Below are 11,813 nucleotides of genomic sequence, written 5' to 3'. Positions count from 1 at the left end.
GATGTAATGGTTAGTGGTCTATACGAGCGAATGTTATCCTTTTCTCCCTTGCCTTTATAGATTAAGTTCAACCTTTTCGCCAACTATCCGGTATTTGCCTGTCCTTTAAGCATTTTTCTACAGCTTTCAGCAGTGCTTCTTCAGTGCTATTTTCTAGTTCGTTAATGAGGCTAACGGGAATCCCATCTAAACCCGCGGCAGTGGGCTTTGGAATTTTTCCTTCAGCCTTTTTCCAATTGAAATTCTCCAGCACTAGTCGCGCGTAAAGTCACTGGAACGGGAAAAGTACCGCGACCGTCCTGCCCGCCGCCATATTTGGTCCAGCGCGGCCGCAGCTGCGGCGGCGCGGTGTTGATTTCACGCGGAGTGACGCACTTTTTACTCATTGCTTGCGCTTTTGCAGCCCCGAATGAAGCATAGCGTCGTTCTCTAACGGATTAGGAAAGAAACTGCGGCAGTTTTCACTTGCCTACACGCGCACGCACGCGTAAAAACGCGATAAATAAATAAGAACTGCGCGGCATTTACGCGCTCAGCTGTCGGTATTTATTAAATGCGAAGCATTTCTTAGCGAACTTCTGCGACTTTGAACGTATCTATCTATCTATCTATCTATCTATCTATCTATCTATCTATCTATCTATCTATCTATCTATCTATCTATCTATCTATCTATCTATCTATCTATCTATCTATCTATCTATCTATCTATCTATCTATCTATCTATCTATCTATCTATCTATCTATCTATCTATCTATCTATCTATCTATCTATCTATCTATCTATCTATCTATCTATCTATCTATCCAGCCGCCCACGACTTTGTGCTCTCCTGGCCGTTTACCCATGTAACACAAAAGAAGCTATTTCCCGTCTAAAAGACGTCTTGAACGGCTATCAAAAAGGGCTAATAGACGTCTTGGTCAAGACATTCCCGTAGCCGTAGACGTCTATCCGACGTCTGATAGCTGTGCTAATGTCCCGCTAGTTGACGTATTTAGAAGACGTTTTGAAAAGACCAAGATAAGACGTTTTATAGACGTTCTTTTCTTTTCGCCGTTTTCGAAATTTTGGACTTTCGAAATATAAAATAAACTAATATAATTGTCTTTGCAGATGTTTGGTCGGCAGCCTGACGGCTACCATAGGAAGATAGAGATTGAAGGGACCGAAAGAGCTCCCGCGAGAGCACTTTTCTGTTTTTCTCACACTTCCTATGTCAGTCGTCGAGCAAGTGACCAAACAATCAAGCAAGATCACTAACATACGTACATACCTGTTCACCCACGCGTGTCCCCACTGTTGCATATATAAGTTTTCGACGCTGAGTTTACTCGCGTTTATTGCGGACCGAATCAAGTTGTTGCGGTCGCTCATATATGCCGCGTGAATTATTGGCTACTTCAGCACACCATACATATCCAATTTTCATGTAAAAGACATCGGTTTATAATAAATTTGAACACGTACGCAGGGGATCAACACGTATACTGTACTACATAAATGACGTTTAGCGGATGGCGCGCAAATAAATAATCGCGCTTCTCAGAAACAATAAATTATCCCATGATGTTGTCAAATCGGCTTTATTAATGAATAAAGCACAACCAAATGTGGCACAAAACACGTCGGAAGGTGACCGCACAAGGTGAAGCTGAGTGGCACGGCAGCGACGTAAATAAAATTCTGCATGAATGCACTCCAAGTCTCGTCAAAGAAACTGCACTGGCTTCCGCATTAGCTGGCGTGGTCTCAGGCCCAATATCTTGCACAAACAGCAGTGAAGAAAAGCTGCATACAGAGAAAGCAAGTAAGCTACGCAGGATTTACAACAAATAACAGATCATCAAGTCACTCTAAAGAAACATTTCCAATTACAGATATGATAAAATGCTGTCATGTATTAAGAAACGACAATCAATCATAACCGCACCTACAGGCGAGGCGCCTACGGTAGAAGCTTTGCACTTTGTCAGCGACATGCTTGCCTAAACTATGTCGGCCTGTCACTAGCGTGCGTGCGTGGATCAACGAGCTGTAACGCGCAAAACATAATTACTCAAAATAGGGCGAGTCAGTCTGGCTTACGAGTCGCACCGGCGCGTATACTATAGTTTCGCGTTCGACCACGCGGTTCAACTTAGCAAAGAACTGTTCACAGTTTAATCACAATGCTAAAACCTTTCAGTAAAAACGACGAAAGGTCAGGTGCACTTACCGAAAAAAGCACTCTATCCGAACGTGCACACGTTCTTAGCTGTTTGTCTGGCTGCAACGAAGGTGGTGAGCAGAACAATCGCTTCTTGAAACGAACGTACCGACGAACGTACCGTCGCAAAAAGCACAGTAAAGCTTGTTTCACCAAACACTGATGGAAAATATGCGACAGACAGTATGATCACCGTTACTTGATGCCAAACAGCCCGTAATCCGTTCACAAACAAAAGCTGACAACGCTACACAAAACGCAAATCACCGCCGGCCGTCGCCTAGCTCTGCTGCCGATCGAGCCGCCGCTGCCGCCGCGAACTGGCGGCTTGCGCGAACTAGTGGAGGAAGAGGGGAGAGGGGGAGAAAGGAACAAGTATTCTGAAACAAGCCTCACCCTTCACTTGACTGAGCTGAGCACAGCGTCACCATTCAACAGAAAAGACACAACGGTTCTCACAAAATAATCCCGCCTATTGCTCAATATTTAGTGAACATTCCTGCCAATAGGTGTATCTGCCATCGACATTGAGTCAAGGTGGAGCGCCGAGTGAAAAGATGTTCTTGAATGCAGGGGTAAACATGCGCGCTTCGACAACACCCGCTTCGAGCCTCCGACTGCGTAGCATCAGTAGCATGCTTGCCTGGCTTGCCTTCGTTTGCTTCTGTTGTCGTTCGCTGTTGCGCGAGCGTTGCGCGGCCTTAGCCGCCTTGGCTTGAAAAGAATATACTTACCAAACTGCTGATAGAAACGCGCCTTGCGGAGCGAAACGAATTATTTTGAGGGCTTTGTTTTCTGCGTCTCTTCTTTCACTAAAAGCGACAGTCACCTCTCTTTAGACATGCCGTTTTGGCGCTTTGCGCTCGTGGACAAAACATTTGAAGAATCATTTAGATAGTCGTTGCGCGCGCACTTCCCCCACCCACGAAACACGAAACCTCTATAAAACGTTTTATAGAGGTTTTAAACGTTTTAAAGACGTTTTATAGAGGTTTTGTGTTTCATGGGCAGAATGTCTAAAAATGTCTCAAAGTAGACGTTGTGGACTTCTTTGGCAGAATACACTCTGGCTATATCGTAGCAGTTGAAAACGGTAATAAACAGTACGCAGGCATATTTGAGAGGCAAGTGCTTTATTTTGCAAAAATGTCTATTCTTGATCTTCTCGTAAACCAAGACGTCTATAGCCGTCCGTAGCCGTTTCGAGACGTCTTTTAGAGGTTTTGTGTTACATGGGTAGTTAATGGGATGTACACCAATTTTGGTATGGCATAACATGACTATACGACGAATATAAATTACAGGTGATGACATAAAATAAATGATATGCATGCCATGTACGGCATGATTTCCATGCCACGCTCATGGTGCGCTCGCGGCCGCTTCGCTAGCTTGATACACACCAAAATTGCTATGGCGAACACAAGTTACTGGTTATAACGTGCAAATCATGAGAGGCATCCCATGTAAAACATGATTTACATGACATGGTCTCGGGGCACTCGCGGTCGTTTAATGAAATGCATATATATATATATATATACCAAAATTGACATGACGAACTTCTGTATGACGAACGTTAGTGACAGGTGGTAACATGTAAGTCATGCCTTACATGACATGCGTGCCATTATTTTCATGTTACCACCTGTTTATGTTCGTCATACAGTCACGTCACGCAATACCGATTTTGGCACATACCAAGCCAGCGAACCGGCCGCGAGTGCATCCTGAGCATGGCATGTAAATCATGCCTTACATGACATGCGTGCCATTGTTTTCATGTTACTACCTTTTATTTATGTTCGCCATGCAGTGACGTCATGCAATATCGATTTTGGTGCATATCAAGCTAGCGAACCAGTCGCGACAAGTATCATGAGCATGGCATGTGAATCATGCCTTAGATGACATGCGTGCCATTATTTTCATGTTACCACCTGTTATTTATGTTCGTCATACAGCCACGCCACGCAATACCAATCTGTAGCAGTCAGTTTTCATGGCGCGCTGATCGTTATATGTAAGCCCAAAGGCGCCAATTTTACGCCAAATATAATTAAGAGCTGCCCGGCAATGCTACTGTGCATGAACATTTTGCGGCAACCACGCAAAACAAGTTGCACTGGTGTAGGTGCATTCATATACGCCGGCAGAATTCTCTGTTTTTCAATAAGGAGCTCTCTCTCGCTCTCTAGTGCAGGGGAGACGCAAACATTCCCTGAAACAACATATGCGAATTCTCAATGAAACGCTTGCCTCACAAAGGCGGGTATTAGTCGTAGGAACAAAATTTTCCCTTCATATTCTGTGCAGCCACACAGCCCGTCGCTTGGCATCTTATTCCCGCTGGGAATAGCAAAGAGGGCTTTGCCCATTTCCCGCCGGCTGCTGCACCCAAATGCGCAGCACCCAGGCAGTCTTGGATGCCTCGACAGGCTTGCGATGAAGTGTCAAAACGATACGGGATGTCGTAACATTCCTGCACTCTTTTCTGGGGCTATAAAAACAATCGCCCTCCAAAGCGCCGTGCGTCAGCGGCCGGGAGACACTAGCGAGGCGAGCGAGCTGGACCATTACTGTGGCGAAGCCGCCGAAAGGGCGCGGCGGCGAAGAGAAAACGAACGCGGTACTTTTCCCGTTCCAGTGACTTTAGTCGGATGGATGGATGGATGCTATGAGCGTCCCCTTTAAAACGGGGCGGTGACATGTCTGCCACCAGGCTCGAAGAAAAAAAAAAAGCTTTCTTGTTTCATGTTGGCCTAATACCTTATCTACATTGATTAAATCTATGTTATTATACCAAAAAAATATAAATTCACGGTCCATGCCTCTTAAGGCAGAATGACCTTATTTTTCCCCCATTATTTATTTTTGTTCTTTATCTCTACTTTTCTGCCACCAATACTCTAACCGTCTCTTACTTATTTCTATCGCGGACGTGTGCAGCTTTCCATTGTTGTCCCTAAAACCCAAGGCTTCATGTAGACTCGTGCCCACACGTATACCTGGGTGAATATCGCCACATTCAATCAGTACATGTTCCATCGTTTCCTTAGTTCCCCCGCAGCATGTACATTGTCCTTCTTCGTTATCTGAATCTCGCTTTATAACTACGCGTTCTAAGGCAGCCCGACCTTGCTTCAAACAGCAAAGTTTTTCCCCTTTCGGTAGTTACTCAGAGCCGGCTTCTTTTCCATCGCTGCCATCCAACAAGTCCTCTCCGCCTCTCTGACCTTCCGCTTAATGCTCCTTGTTGCCATATCGCCCGCACTGCTAGCCGTATATTTACCGGTGAGCCTCCTAGTTCTTTTTCTCCACTGCGTGTCAACGCTTTTTCTATACAAATACCTGAAAACCTTCTCTGCCCATCTACTGTTCTTCATTTTCCCCAGCCTCCCTTCGAATCTCATTTTGCTCTGAGCTTTCCTCACTTCAACGCCTGTCCATCCCATATCACCCTTTACAGCCTCATTTGTCGTCTTCCCGTGAGCGCCCAACGCGAGGCGGCCCACCGTCCTTTGATTTACATCCATTCCTGATTGTACCTCTGACTTCATGCACACTACTGAGTTCCCAAATGTAAGCCTCGGGACCATCACACCCTTCCACAGCCCTCGAAGCACCTCGTACCTATTGTATCCCCATAAAGCTCTGTGCTTCATAATTGCAGCATTCCTCTTTCCCTTTGCTACCGATGCTTTCTCTTGTACCTCCATATATCTATCCCCCTCATTTACCCATACTCCGAGGTACTTGTACTCGCTTACCCTCGGTATTTTTTGGCCCTGTATAAAGACCACATGTTCTTCGTGATCATTGAATACCATCAATCCACATTTTGTTGCACTAAATCCTAGTCCTAGAGCCTCACATTCCCTTCCGCATATATCTGCCAGTCGCTGCATATCATCTTGACTGTCCGCAAATAAGACAATATCATCAGCATAAAGTAGACCTGGAAGCTTCTGCTCAACCATCGTGCCGACCTGCTTGTGTGACAAATTAAATCCAATGTTGCTACCTTCTAGCGCTTTTTCCATCCTCACCATGTACAGCATGAATAACAGCGGGGACAAAGGACATCCCTGTCTCAGCCCCTTGCTAATTTCAACGCTGTTCTTGCTACTTATTCCTTCCCATTCTACACAAACTGTATTTTCTCGGTATATTTCCCTCAAAAGCTGTATACAGTCGTCACCTATGCCCACTTCTTTCAGTATATCCCACAAAATTTCCTGATTAACGTTGTCATACGCCCCGGTAATATCTAGATAAGCTACGTATAAGGGCCTGTTTTCTATCTTCGATATTTCTATACACTGGGGAAGAACAAACAGATTATCGTCTAACCGCCTGTCAATTCGAAATCCATTCTGAAGTTCTCCCAAAATATCATTTTGTTCTACCCACGCTTCTATTTTTAATTTTACTGCCTGCATCGCCAACCTGTATAGCACCCATGTAATGGTTAGCGGTCTATACGAGCGAATGTTATCCTTTTCTCCCTTGCCTTTATAGATTAAGTTCATTCTACTTTTTCGCCAACTGTCTGGTATTTCCCTCTCCTGTAAGCACTTTTCTACGGCTTTCAGCAGTGCTTCTTTAGTTTTATGTCCGAGTTTGTTAATGAGGCTGACGGGAACCCCATCTAAGCCCGGAGTAGTGCGCTTAGGAATTTTTCCTTCGGCCTTCTTCCAATTGAAATTCTCTAGTACTACATCTTCGTCGGTTGCACTCCTTTGCGTACTTTTACTCACTGGGGAAATCCCCGGGGCGACCTTTTTAAACGAATCAGCTGTTATCTTTCGGATGTAACCTAGCGCTTCATACCCTTCCAATTGATTTCCTCCTTCATCTACCATATGTAGTTGCATTGTGACAGACTTCCTACCCAGCGCTTTTAGGTGGCTCCAAAATATCCTAGGCGCGGCCTTCTTCTTTTCGCGAATCTCTGTCATCCAGCGTTCACTTTCACCTTTAATTTTTGTCTCGACTAATTTCTGCACAATGGATTTTTGCTCTAAATATATTTCCCATATTTGGTTGACTTCGTCCTGTGGCCGCTTCTCCTTTTTTGCTTGTCTGTGCTCCCGTGATGCCTCACGTCGCTTCTCGATCGCCTCCCGGATTTCTTTGTTCCACCAACTTTTTGGCTTTCTCTTTCCTTTGCAACAAATAGTTTTCTTCTCTTTTTCCATTTCTTTCGTGATTACATGTAGCAGCTCACTATACTTCCAGTCTTTGCCTGGTAGTTCGTCTACTTTTTCCTCGACTCTTGCGGCTATATTTGTTATTTGTTTGTCATTTAGATACAAGCTGCCAAACTTTGATTCTATGTTCTTATTTTCAGTTTTATATCCCATTTGTAATATTATGCGTTTATGATCACTACCCAAGCTGTTAATGCCTTCCTCGTCTATTCTCATCTCTCTAAGTTTGTCATATATTCCTTCTGTCATGAGACAATAATCAATGCTCGATTGCCGGTTTCCGACTTCCCACGTGATCTGCCCCTCACACTTAGGCCCCACGTTAACTATCTCAAGACTACGTTGCTCGCAGAGATCTAGCAATAACTTGCCATTGGTGTCTGAATATCCGTCAAGGTCATGAATGTGAGCGTTCATGTCCCCTAGAAGGATTATTTCGGCATCATGACCAAATTCTTTAATATCGGTGCTTATGCATTTCACTATCTCCAGATTCTTTTCTCTGCAGTTATTGCCTGTCCACAAGTAAGCTACACCTAGCCACGTTTTCTTTCCACCTACTGTGCCCGAAACCCACATGTGCTCTGAACACGTTTGTTTCACTCTATCCAATTTTGTTCTGCTATGAATTAGCATTCCAACACCCCCACCTCTCCTTTCTGAGGTGATCCTGTTACATCCTTCCCAAATATAATTGTCAATATGTGGTGGCTCTTCCAAGTCTCTAAGGTGTGTTTCTGTAACCGCATAAACACCTATCTGTTCCTTGCTTAACTGCTCCTCAATCTCTAACCATTTTGGCTTTTTTCTGCCACCCCGCATGTTTATGTAACTAATTGCAACACGCGCCTTCTCCCTTCTTTTACCTTTTCTCTGGTTTTTCGCTATACTGCCTGTCAAAGAGTCCCCCTGGTTGTTTTCCTCATTACAAGCTACCGTGGGCACCGAAGGGCCCGCGTGCCCCCCAAAAAAGCTACTGCGCGTCCTGCCAGTCGCCAGCCCACCTCATGACCAAGCCTCTTATCGAAGTGAATTCTGTCTCTTTGGAAACCGCCCCACCTGTGCACCTCCCTGTTTATATCCACTACCTCGAAGCCCTTCTCTCGACTAATTCGCCATATCTCTTTGTTTGCGTCGACAACAGCTCTTTGCAAGTTGATATCTCTCACTGGTACTTCCGGTATTGTGCATACCACTATCTGCACCTGAGAGGAAATGGCGCGCATGTCCTCGACCCCTTTCGCCAATGTGGTCGCTAGTTCGGCTGATTCTTCATTCAAGACGTCGTTTAGACCTCCCGCGATTATCACGAGGTTACGTCCATTAGCCTTGGGAACCATCGTTAAAGGCGCAACACCACACAACACAAGAGAAGACCAGACGAGCACAGGCGCATTAGCCTTAGTTGCGAGTTTTGCGCTAGCTCGTCTAATCACTGATCCCAGCCTATGTCCCGGGAACTTCCCTATTAAACTCGTTTGTCGCCTCTCACCCTTTCCTTGACCGCTTCTTCGCATCTAACTAAATTCGAGTCCCCGGCGATTATCACGTGCTCCGACTCTTCTGCTGGACCGTCCCGCACCTGGCCACTGCCTCGGTTACTAGCGCGTGCCACTGCTGCTTTGTCCCCTCCCCTTCCCAAAACTACTTCGCGGAAGCTGGGTCCTGTGACCCTTGCACCTGTCTTTTCCAAACCTGTTTCCCCCTTCGAGTCTACCACTGTGGGGGTCGATGCCCCGCTGTTCCCGCTGTCGCTTGCTTCTTTGTTCACCATGACTACCTTTGCTAACCCCTCCTCGGCTGACTTAAGCATTTCCCCCATAGCCATCGTTTTTTCCCGCTCTGTCGCCAACGCGATCTCCAGCTCGGCGATTCTTACCATGAGCTTATTCTGGGCAGCCATCATTATTTCCATTTTCGCCTCTAACTCGCATTGCTTACACTTGGCGTCAGCTCCCTCTGTCTTCTCATCCGTACAAACCTCTATTTTCCATCCCATTCCGCACCCTGAACACTTTACGGTCTTTTTGACCATGGCTAGATCGTTCACACGGCGGATTAGATACACTTAAAGTCAAATGGTATCACAAATCTCAGCAAGTATGCTATACTTCAAAGCACATGTGTGCCTTTCAGACACGTGGTGACCGAACGAAAAAAAAAAAAACCCAGGCGACTGTCACACAGGAAACAGTACAAAATTGTAAGCCCTATTATGCTTCAAAGCTTCAATCTAGTGGCTTATGTACTCATATAACTAAAAAAAACAAGCTCGAATCATGCAAAAAAAAAAAAAAACTTATCTGACGCTGTCATTCCGGAGCCCACGAAAAACACGTCCGTCCTCTAGCAGAACCCTCGCAGTCGTGCGCGGCCTCCAGCGCCACAGCGGCCACGGCGGCAAACTTGACGGGATATGGGAGCAGACGACGCAAGCGGCAGCAAGCCTCTGCGCCGTGTTCTGCTGCTTCGCTCGACGCGTTTTCGTTTCCGTTCGCTTTCAAAAGACGTTAAATTGTTAGCAGCTGCCACAGACCCTTGATGTTAGAGGGTATGCTTCTTTTCGCCAGACCTCGTGCACCCTCAGGGGAACGCGGCAGCAGAGAATGCACGAGCAAGGGAAGACGACACGGAGGCTACGGGCACGTGGAGCGAAACTGCGCGCCGCTTCGTTCACTAAACGATCACAGCTTGTCACCCTCAGGCTAACGTGGCAGCAGACTTGGCGGCTGCTTGAAAGGGACAACACCGGCGACTTCATTGCGTTCACTGCGCCGATTTCAACCAGTGCAGCCGAGCGGTCGTCACAGCGGCTGTTAGCTAGCCATGGCACTGCAAAGCGTGTCAATTATTATTACATTTGGGTTCAGAGGGCTGCGTGCTATAGATGGTTTCTTCCGACGAGCTAATCTAAATAAGGGCAGAGAGCTTCTCGATCTAAGCGAGGCTGGCGAGGCATGTTCACGGCTTCGTGGAAGAGACGTTGCACGGTGGATCGTCAGTCACGGGGAAGTGCGCACCACAGATGCGAATGAACGCGCCGGGAAGATCCGTGAAAATTGAGGTATGTCGCTTAAATTTGCTTTTTCTTAGTTACAGGTCATGTAATGCTTTCTTATCACTTAAAGCAGGGACATCCGTGCGGCCAACTGGGAGTGCCGTGCCGGAGTCGCAGGAAAGTATAAAACCGCCTGAATAAAATTACTTGCGCATCGAAGATAAGCAAACAGCGATAATGGGGCTTTCCTTTAATTAAAAACGTCTGCCCGAAACACTCAATTGTGGCAATCACAAAAGAAAAAAGTGAGCGATTTTTTTGTCTTCTCTCCTTTTGTCAGCTTCATTACAAATAAACTGGAGGAACTTTTGTCTCTACAGTTAGGGCAAAGAGCATCGACGTCGAGCATGTGCTGAGGTTTTTCTGCAGCAGTGAGTGCACTTTGTCTGACAGGGGCGTAGCCAGAAATTTTTTTCGGGAGGGGGGGGGGGTTCAACCATACTTTATGTATGTTCGTGCATGCGTTTGTATGTGTGCGTGTATATATACGCAAGCAAAACGGAAAAATTTCGGGGGGGGGGGTTCCCCCCCCCCCCCCCCCCCTTGGCTACGCCCCTGTTGTCTGACGTGCTCCGGGCAGAGGCCAGCGACGCGGCATCGCAGTCCCCCACCTCATGCTCCTTCCTGCCTCTACTCAAACGCTGAGCTTGTTTGTTTTGAAACGTATTATTTGCTCATTTTTATGTAGGCTCTCAGGCAAGCTGCTGAGTATATACGAGCAGTATGCCGAAGTGCCACATCAGGAAGTGGCCGAACTGTCAGCACGCATGTTATTAGACAGAAATGCTTCGGCAAATGAGCGTTTCTGCATAATTACTGCGACAAAGGTGTGAAGTAATACTTTTTGACACTTCGTCTTGGCAATGAGTCTGCTCTGCGATGTACATTTAGTGCACTTATTTAGGCCGGCACATTTTTTTTTCTTTTTTCTATCTCCAAGGCGCACAGGGTAATTGACATGCTAGGCAAATGTGCAGATTGCGTATGGTCTCTGACTGGAAACCAGTAAAATCGCGTGCCTGGAGAATTTCTATAGGTGTTACTGCACCCAACAACGCAGCAATTATTCCATGGCATAACCGACACAAAACGAACAGCCCGCGAGAAGGCCGCGCGCCGTCATCGCGGAACCGTTGAGCGAGCAGGGCGAGCGGGTGAGAGTATCCCGTCAAGTCTGCGCTTGTTGCCGCTAGGGCCGCCTTCATTGGCGGCGGAGTTAGGTCTGCACGGAGCCCACTGATAGCCACCTAGCGGGAGCCGCCGACAGTACGTGCGGGAAGCCGAGCAGACAACAGCGCTTTGCACAGCTTTGCTGTGAGGAGATGGATGAA

Source organism: Rhipicephalus sanguineus, chromosome 8 (assembly GCF_013339695.2).
Source record: "Rhipicephalus sanguineus isolate Rsan-2018 chromosome 8, BIME_Rsan_1.4, whole genome shotgun sequence".
NCBI lineage: Eukaryota > Metazoa > Arthropoda > Arachnida > Ixodida > Ixodidae > Rhipicephalus > Rhipicephalus sanguineus.
The sequence above is the reverse complement of the archived record's forward strand: the minus strand, read 5'-3'. Positions refer to the sequence as shown.